The following is an 8,957-nucleotide window of genomic DNA, read 5'->3' on the forward strand; positions in this document are numbered from 1 at the left end:
GTGTTTTGAACCCACTGAAGTTTCCAAACAGTTTCCAAAGGCAGCCCTACGTAGAGTGCATTACAGTAGTCCAAACAAGATATAATCAAGGCATGTCTCACCATATCCAGATCTGAGGAACAGGCACAACTGCCACACTAGTTTTAACGATGCAAATGCATTTCTGGCCCCTGCTGAAAGCTGGGCATCCAGGCTCAGAGTTGGGACCAGGAGCACACCCAAGCTGTGAGCCTGAGATTTCAGGGGGAGTGTAACCCCATCCAGCACAGGCAAAGTCCTGCTTCCCTGATTTGCCTTACGGCTGACCCAAAACACCTTTGTCTTGTCTGGATTAAGTTTCCACTTGTTTGCCCTCCTCAAGTCCATCACTGACAGCAGACATTGGTGCAGTCTGGAGATAGCTTCCTTGGAATGAGATGGAAATAATCCATCCGCATACTGGTGACACTGCACCCCAAAGCTCCGGATTTAATGAGCAGTACTAATCAAACTCTTACTTCCATACACATACTTGTTGTTGTTATTTCTCATCAAGTCAACTCTGACTTATGGTGATCCTATTTTAGGGTTTTCTTAGCAAGATTTACCCAAAGGAAGTTTGCCATTGCCTTCCTCTAAAAGAAAGTGAGAAAGTGTAACTTTCAAAGGTCACCCAATGGGTTTCCATGGCTAAACAGGGATTTGAACTTTGGTCTCCCAAAATCTTAATCCAGAACTCCAGGCCATACACTTTTGTGGCTATTGGTATACACATCTCTTTGTGTATGTGTATGTATGTGTCTTCAAGTGCTTGTCAACATATGGTGACCTCATTAGTCACATAATGTTTTCTTAGGCATCAGAGATTGTTTGCCATTGCCGTACCCTGAATTATAGCCTACAAGGTCTGGTCTTTCTTAGTGGTCCCCCATCCAAGTACCAACTAGACCTGATCTTCCTTAGCTTCCAAGATCTGGTGCCTTCAGAATATTTAGACTACTACTTAGCCCTAGAGAGCAACAACTCTGTTAATTTTCTTTGTACAAACTGAATAGGATTTTTCAACACTTACCCAAAATGATTGTTGGATTGTCACTGCAAAAGTCACCTAGAAAGAAAAGCATTTTATTATTTTACTATTCTGTGAACGCCTCTAAGTAGTTCAATTGTAACAGGATTTGTTTAGTATGAACATCATTGAACATTATAAGTAACTGTATATATACAGTACAAACACACACATTCAGCTTCTGATTTCTGACTAGTATTTATTGTGCTTCAGAGTATAATGCTCTTCTTGACTTGTGTTCTGATGGACGAATGACACAGTTTTGATAGTGTAAGTAAAGACTCACACACACAGGGTTGGAGCCTTGCGCCACTTTGATTAGTAAGGACAGTAGACATTTGCCACCACCATCCCAGTTTCTCTGCTCCCTTACTGAAATCCTTGAAGTGATTTGTGGGGATGGGGATGAGTATTGTTGTGCAAATGATTTTGGGATGGCTTGGTCTTGAATGAGCAACTGAGAGACATTAGCTTTTCAAAAGACCAGCTCCTAATAGAGATAAAAACGAATATAACTTTTTTTTGTTGGTACACGTTAACACAACTGTATTTTTTAAATTCTCTGGATTATGGGAACTGTCATGATGTGTACTTCCACTTCAAAATTTCCCAGCACATCACAACAAACTTTTCTTTAAGATCAATAGAACTATACCCTCCAACTGTCCTGATTTGGCTGGCATGATCCTTATTAATCCTTCATCCCACTTTTTTGTTGTTTTCAAAATGTTCCAGTTTCTCTCTCCTCCTCCCACTTCCCCCATTTTCTTTAGCTTACTTCAGTTACTGCAAACTGCAAAGCACAAAAACAGGGAAGGGAGGAAAGGTGCAGGCAAAATCTTGCCCTTCCCAGTCAGTTCAGGAGAAAGATCACTTCTGCACCCTCTCCTAGCCCTGTTTGTTCTACCTCAGTAATACTTTTTGCAATATTGACTGCACTCTGATGTTGCTTGACCATGTGTGTCCCAGTTTTTATCTGTGAACAGTTGAAGGATACGTGGAACCCCTTCTGCATATCTTAAGCTGTATCTGCATTGCAGAAACAATGCAGTTTGACACGACTTTAACTGACATGGGTCAAAGCTACAGAATCCTGGGATCTGTAGTTTGTTGTGGCCCCAAAGCTCTCTGACAGAGAAGGTAAAGTATGTCACAAAACTACAAATCCCACAATTCCATAGCATTGAGCCATGGCAATTAACACAGTCAAACTGCATTGTTTCTGCAGTGCAGATGCAGCCTTAATTATGAAAATCCACATAACTGCCTAATTTTCACTAAGGACCTTATCATACTAGCGAAATCTCGCTGAGAAACGGGATTTAAATTTGAAAAAATCTGCAAAAGCGGGAACTTCATGAGACAATGTTCCTGCAAACATGACAAAATGTGAAGTTAAAGTGAAGGCAAAAGGGACAAAAATGGCAGCTTTTTACTTTCAGAACTTCCCAAAAATAAAAAGCTGCTGTTTTTGTCCCTTTTGCCTTCGCTTTAACTTCACGTTTTTTCATGTTTGCAGGAACATCGTCTCATAAACTTCCTGCATTTGCAGTTTTTTTCTAATTTAAATATACTTTAAATCCCGTTTCTCAGCGAGATTTCACTAGCGTGATAGGGTCTTATGACTTCACACATTGCTGGAGTGGAGAATGCAGACTCATGATTCAGCTGTAAAACTGTTTTTGACACATTTAATGTAATGTCCAAAGGTTCAAGCCACGTATCCCCCAAGACTCATGATCTGTCCAGTGTCTGTTCTATATATCACACCATGGTTAACTAGATGTGACCTCCTCCTTATGCCCCATTTTGTATGTCCTCATCCTAATTGGTTAGCTGGTAAGCCCTAAACAGTAATTTCATTTATCTGAGTGTTTCCAGTGCCCACACCTATTTGTATAATGAAAGGTGTGCTGCCCATAACTACTTGATACCAATGCTGAGAATAAAATTTAATGTGGAAAAAGCCAGCCACCATAATTATAAACCCATTTCTGCAGTAATAGCCTTTCAGGCTTTTAAGTGGAACCAAATATGATTTATGCTGTCTGTTCCTGATTACAACAAACCTTCCTAGAAAGAAAGAGGCAAGAGTGAGCAAGCTGGAAAACAGCAGTAAATGAGTTATTGACATTTTATTATTCCAGTAAATATTTGCTTCTCTTGACATTGGATCAAGAGGAGTTTTAGAGTGAATTCACATGACTATGGAAGTCACAAAGTGGCAAAAAGGATAATCTCTGTACTTGTGCCTCTCATCATGCCATCAGTTCACAGGCCCTTGGGTCTTTGAAGGCCCTCACATGATGGTCTTTGATCACAGTACAAGCTCAATTGTTTAAAATATTTTGTTTTTCCTCCTTGCTTATATGGCTATTTTTATTTTTTTTTAAAATCTGGTTTGTAAAATACTGTGATTGACCAAGCAGGGTTCAGGCTACTACCAGAAAAAGATTTTTCCCTCACTTAGGAAAAACTGTACTGCACTGGGAGTTCCAGTTCTCTACAGCCATTACGGAACACTCATAATTTGACATCAATTAAGCTTTTAAAACTTAATGCACCATCTAAATTTAATTTCCATCTTTGCTGATATGGGATGTCCATATTACTTTGTGCTTCTCCTCCAACGTAACAGAGGAATCAATGGCCAAGGTCCCACATCAGGAAACATGTGCATATTACATGTCTACACCTCCATAGTTATGTTTGATGCCTCCTCACAAAGAAAGAAAGAAAGAAAGAAAGAAAAGCCACCTTGGAGGCAACACAGCCCCCTACCTCCTCCACCAAAATCCCAATTTCTGTCTTGTCAAACAGTGGTGATGGGTCAGTAGGGAGACATAATCTACAGGACTTCTTTGCAGATGATGGCCTTGGGGTACATCCAGCTACAGGTAAATAGCAGCCCAGAATATCATGCTCTCAGTGCTGCCCCAGTCTCTCCCCTTTAACTGGCCCTCTCTTTCCACACCAGGACGGCTGTCTACACAGGCATCCTGCTGAGTAACCCAGCGCATCCACCATTACCACAGGTTGTTCATTTTGACCAAAGATGAGTAACTGGCAACAGCACTGAATGCACTGAGTGGTTCAGACAGCCACCCCAGTGCAGGAATGGAGGGCTTCTCTAAAGAGTGAGGGGTTTGGTTTTTAAAATTCATTTTGGTGGTGTTCAAGGTTTGAATCCCAACTTAGCCATGTAAATCCATTGAGTGAACTTGGGCAAGTCACATTCTCTTAGCCTCAGGATGGCAACAGCAACACCCATAAGTGAAAATAACTTGAAGGCACACCACCATCACAACAAAGCCCTGTTCTGGTGCTGAACGTGCTGGACATCATCCAGACTTTTATCACCAGAACCATGTTTTTTTGCCATGCATGTTCTGAACAGAATGCCACCAGAACAGGGGGGAAATGAGCCTTTTGCTCTGTGTAGACAAAGCCCCTGTCAGAACAAATTTCCAACCTTCACGATGACCAAAAAAATGAGTTTTGATGGCACAAATCCAATTTATGGCCATCATAATTCACCAATGAGATGCCAGCTAATATCTTTTATTTAAAGATCTCTGAATTCCTGTCAGCCTTTTGTCTATAGCAGGAGTTGGAAAAGTGAAGATTTAAAGTTTTGTGGGGACAGTACTGCATATTTTGGAGATAGTTTGCAGTGTCAGGTGCAGGTCTCTGGGGCAGAAAATTGAGCCTGTCAAAGTTGCCCACCCTGGCATACAGAAATGGTAAAAAATGACTGATTCTACCTCTCACATGCTACAGCCTTATATGTTGTACCTACAAATTAATTCTTCTAGCCTATAATCTCTATTTTAGGATTTAAATCTAAACACTGGCTCCAATGGCTATAATATCTAAACAGATGTTTTTTGTTAACTTTCCTGTTTCTTCCCCCCTCCCAAGTTTTGTAACACCCAACAAGGCTTCAGAAGAATTTGAAAATTCAAATCCTTTGTGACATTTTACTAGCCCTAATAATGGAGTTACTGTGAAATTCTGGTGTATATCAGGCTCCCTATCAAGCAGCACTTTTTACAAAGTAAACTTATGGTTAAAAAATTAGTAGAAGAAACAAACCCTGTGAATCCATACCTTAACAAGTATTAATTGTGGACAGCACAGTGGTTTTATTCAGTTGCTTACCTGTTTCCACATCTTGGTCAACAGAGCCATGGCAGTAGCAGCAGTCCAGAAAGATAAAGTAGTTGAGTACATTGAAAAACAACCCTACGATTCCAACTATCAGAACAAAGAGGGCAGCTTCTGTTTTCTGTGGGTTGAGATACCTCTTCACAGCTTCGATCAGGATGCTGAACATCAGTGCTGTGGCAAAGATGGAATTACCAAAAGCACCCACCACATCAGCCCGGGGAAAACCGTAGGTGCTACTCATGTGCCACCTGATGCGGCTGAAGCGAACACTGAGGAAGCCGATAATCATGGAGATCAAGTGAGAGAGGACTGTGAAAGCATCAGATGCCAGAGAGAGGGAGTTGCCTATGTAGGCTACTGACATTTCTACTATGAAAAGCAGAAAGCTGAGGACGCACATGAAGAGGAGCCTGCTGCTTGTTCCAGTGTAGCGGCCCATGGCTGAAAGCCTTCCTTACACTTTCTGGGTGTCTGCAAGAAGGGTCTTAATCACATAAGCAAGGAATACCTCTGCAGCTCTCCCCTTTTTATTGTCTCCTGCTGCTTGTGTTTAGAAGTTAATTTTTATAAGATGCACTAAAGCCATAAAATCTGTTTAAAGGGCAATTAAGCAGGAGGCTATCTCATGAGGGCTCCTGGAGGAGGCCCATGTGAACGAAAATGCTATCTGCCTTCTGCATTGGCTCAGACTAATCATTTTGTCTGTATTATAGCAACATATAAAACTACACAGTTGCTAGTTTATCTCACTGGCTCTAGAGTTACTCTCAAAGGTTGCGCCAACGGCTGGCCGCTCCCCCCCAAAAAATTTCCTTTTGCTGAATATGATACATTGTTGAAACATTTGCTTTCTTATTGCCAGAAGTTAATTGGGCACTTGGGGGGGGGGGGGGGAGACACTGACTTGGATATTCTAGGGCGAGTAATCATTTTTAAAAAGTAACTACTGCTGTGTTTCCCCAAATAATATGTATTTTCAAAAATTACCACTCATAGGGTTCCTTATACACAGGAAATAAAAGGGAGCCATTTCAGGAACAGCGAGCATAATAATCAAGGAGAGACACTGATCCCTTAGAGAGTAGGAATATAAATTGATGGTGTAAAGGTCCCAGATATATTAGAATCATACAATCATAGTTGGAAGAGACCACAAGGACCATCCAGTCCAACCTCTGCCATGCAGGAACTCTAAATCAAAGCATACCTGACAGATGGCCATCCAGCCTCTGCTTAAAGACCTCCAAGGAGGGAGAGACCACCACACTCTGAGGGAGTTTGTTCCACTGTTTAACAGCCCTGTCAGGAGGTTCCTCCTAATGTTGAGGTGGAATCTCTTTTCCTTTAGCTTGCATCCATTGTTCTGGGTCCTAGTCTCTGGAGCAGCAGAAAACAAGCTTGCTCCCTCCTCTATATGACATCCCCTCAAATATTTAAACAGGGCTATCATATCACCTCTTAACCTTCTCTTCTCCAGGCTAAACATCCCCAGCTCCCTGAGTTGTTCCTCATAGGGCATGGTTTCCAGACCTTTCACCATTTTAGTTGCTCTCCTTTGGACACGCTCCAGTTTCTCAATGTCCTTTTTGAATTGTGGTGCCCAGAACTGGACACAGTATGCCAGGTGGGGCCTGACCAGAGCAGAATACAGTGGCACTATTACTTCCCTTGATCTAGACACTATACTTCTATTGATGCAGCCTAAAATTGCATTGGCCTTTTTAGCTGCCGCATTGCACTGTTGACTCATGTTCAACTTGTGGTCTACATGGATTCCCAGATCACTTTTTTTTTTAAATTTTGTATTTATACATTTTAATGTATAAGGCTCCGATCCTACTTCTCGGGGAGGTTCCAGATGGCGAGGCTGGGGAACAGTTGCTCTTCTAGAAAAGAGCTAACATCTGGCGTCCCCCAAGGTGCCATCTTGTCCCCCATGCTGTTTAACATTTACATGAAACCGATGGGAGAGATCATCTGGAGACATGGGGCGCGGGTTTCTCAGTACTCTGATGACACCCAAATATGCTTCTCTATGTTCCCGACTGTTACAGTGACTAAGGATGACATCTCCCCTCTGAATCCCTGCCTTGAGTCGGTAATGGGCTGGATGAGGGGAAAAAACTCAGGTTGAATCCAGAGAAAACGGAGATACTTGCCACAGGATCCTTAGGCCCAGGGAAGGAAATTTGTCCACCACTCCTAGACGGGGTCACACTTCCCCCAAGGACAAAGTTCGCAGTTTGGGAGTACTTCTGGGTCCGTCTCTACGTTTGTCATCTCAAGTAGATGCGACGGCCAGAAGTGCTTGGTATCAATTTCGGTTGATACGCCAACTGCGACCCTACCTCAACCAAAAGGAACTTGAAGCTGTAGTACATGCTCTAGTAATCTCTTGTCTTGATTTCTGCATTGCGCTCTACATGGGGCTACTCTTGTATCATGTTCGGAAGCTCCAATTAGTGCAAAATGTGGCAGCCAGGTTGGTCACTGGATCGAGATTTGACCACATAACACCTATTCTGAAAGATCTACACTGGCTTCCAATTAGCTTCCGGGCACAATACAAGGTGTTGGTTATTACCTTTAAAGCCCTATATGGCTTGGGCCCGAGTTACTTACGGGAACACATCTTCCTATACAATCCGCCCCACAATCTTAGAACAAATGGGAAGAAATGGTTAAAGGTACCAGCATCTAAGTATGCTTCTACTTCCCCAAAAGCATTTAGTATAGCTGCCCCCAGACTATGGAATGGACTCCCAGATGAGATCCGCCTGGCTACATCCCTGGAAACTTTCAGGAAGGCGGTTAAGATAGAGCTTTTTCTATGTGCATATCCACCTGACCTTCTATGAATTACAGACTGTTTCTGTATGGAACGAGAGCATCTGACCCCATGATTGTTGATTTTATGTTTTTAACTGTGGTTTTTAACTTGTGTGCTAATAATAATATAATTTTTAAATTGTATTTTTTAAACTCTGCTGTGATCCCGCCTCGATCCAATTGGGAGAGGCAGGAAGATATAAATAAACTTTATTATTATTATTATTATTGTTGTTGTATGGTTTTTAATTATTAAATTTTAATTATTAAATTGTATTGTTTTAAATCTGCTATTCACCACCTTGAGTCCCTATGTTGGGAGAAAGGCAGGATATAAGAAAATAACAACAACAACATAACTATTGCAAGATCTGATAGGAAGAATAGGTTGTAAATGTAATTGTTTCTCTTCAGAGAAAGCCACTCTGTATTTCTTAATGAGTTGTTGTGAATGATCTTACTGATAGAAAGGAAACAAGAACAGACTTAGAAATGCAATGAGAGACTCTCCTTTGGGGCAAGTCATTCTTCTGTACGATTGCAACCTCAATACCAGGAAAGATTCTTAGAGATCATTAAACAGACAGGCTGTAAGCACTTAGAAATGAATGTCTTGATCACTAAAATTCAACATGGGTTTCTCAAAAACAAATCATGCCAGATTAAACTGATTACTTTTTTTGATAGAATTACAAGATTGATAGATAAAGGGAATGCTGTGGATGTAGCATTTCTTGATTTCAGTACGGACTTTGACAACGTCTCTCTTTATATTCTTGCAAAAAAGCCAGTAAAATGCGGGTTAGACAATGCTACTGTTAGGTGGATTTGTAATTGGTTGACCCACTGTGAACCCAAAGGTTACTCATCAATGATTCCACTTCATCCTGGACAGAAGTAACTAGAGGGG

At 41.5% G+C, this 8,957-nt stretch overlaps 1 pseudogene; it reads right to left on the bottom strand.

Moving 5' to 3' along the window:
• Window positions 1-2,342: 2,342 nt before the first annotated feature.
• On the bottom strand, window positions 2,343-5,657 carry LOC149310629 (calcium/manganese antiporter SLC30A10 pseudogene; annotated as a pseudogene).
• Window positions 5,658-8,957: the final 3,300 nt, after the last annotated feature.

This window comes from Sceloporus occidentalis, unplaced genomic scaffold (genome assembly GCF_023333645.1).
Source record: "Sceloporus occidentalis isolate IW3139 unplaced genomic scaffold, rSceOcc1.0.p SCAF_6, whole genome shotgun sequence".
NCBI lineage: Eukaryota > Metazoa > Chordata > Lepidosauria > Squamata > Phrynosomatidae > Sceloporus > Sceloporus occidentalis.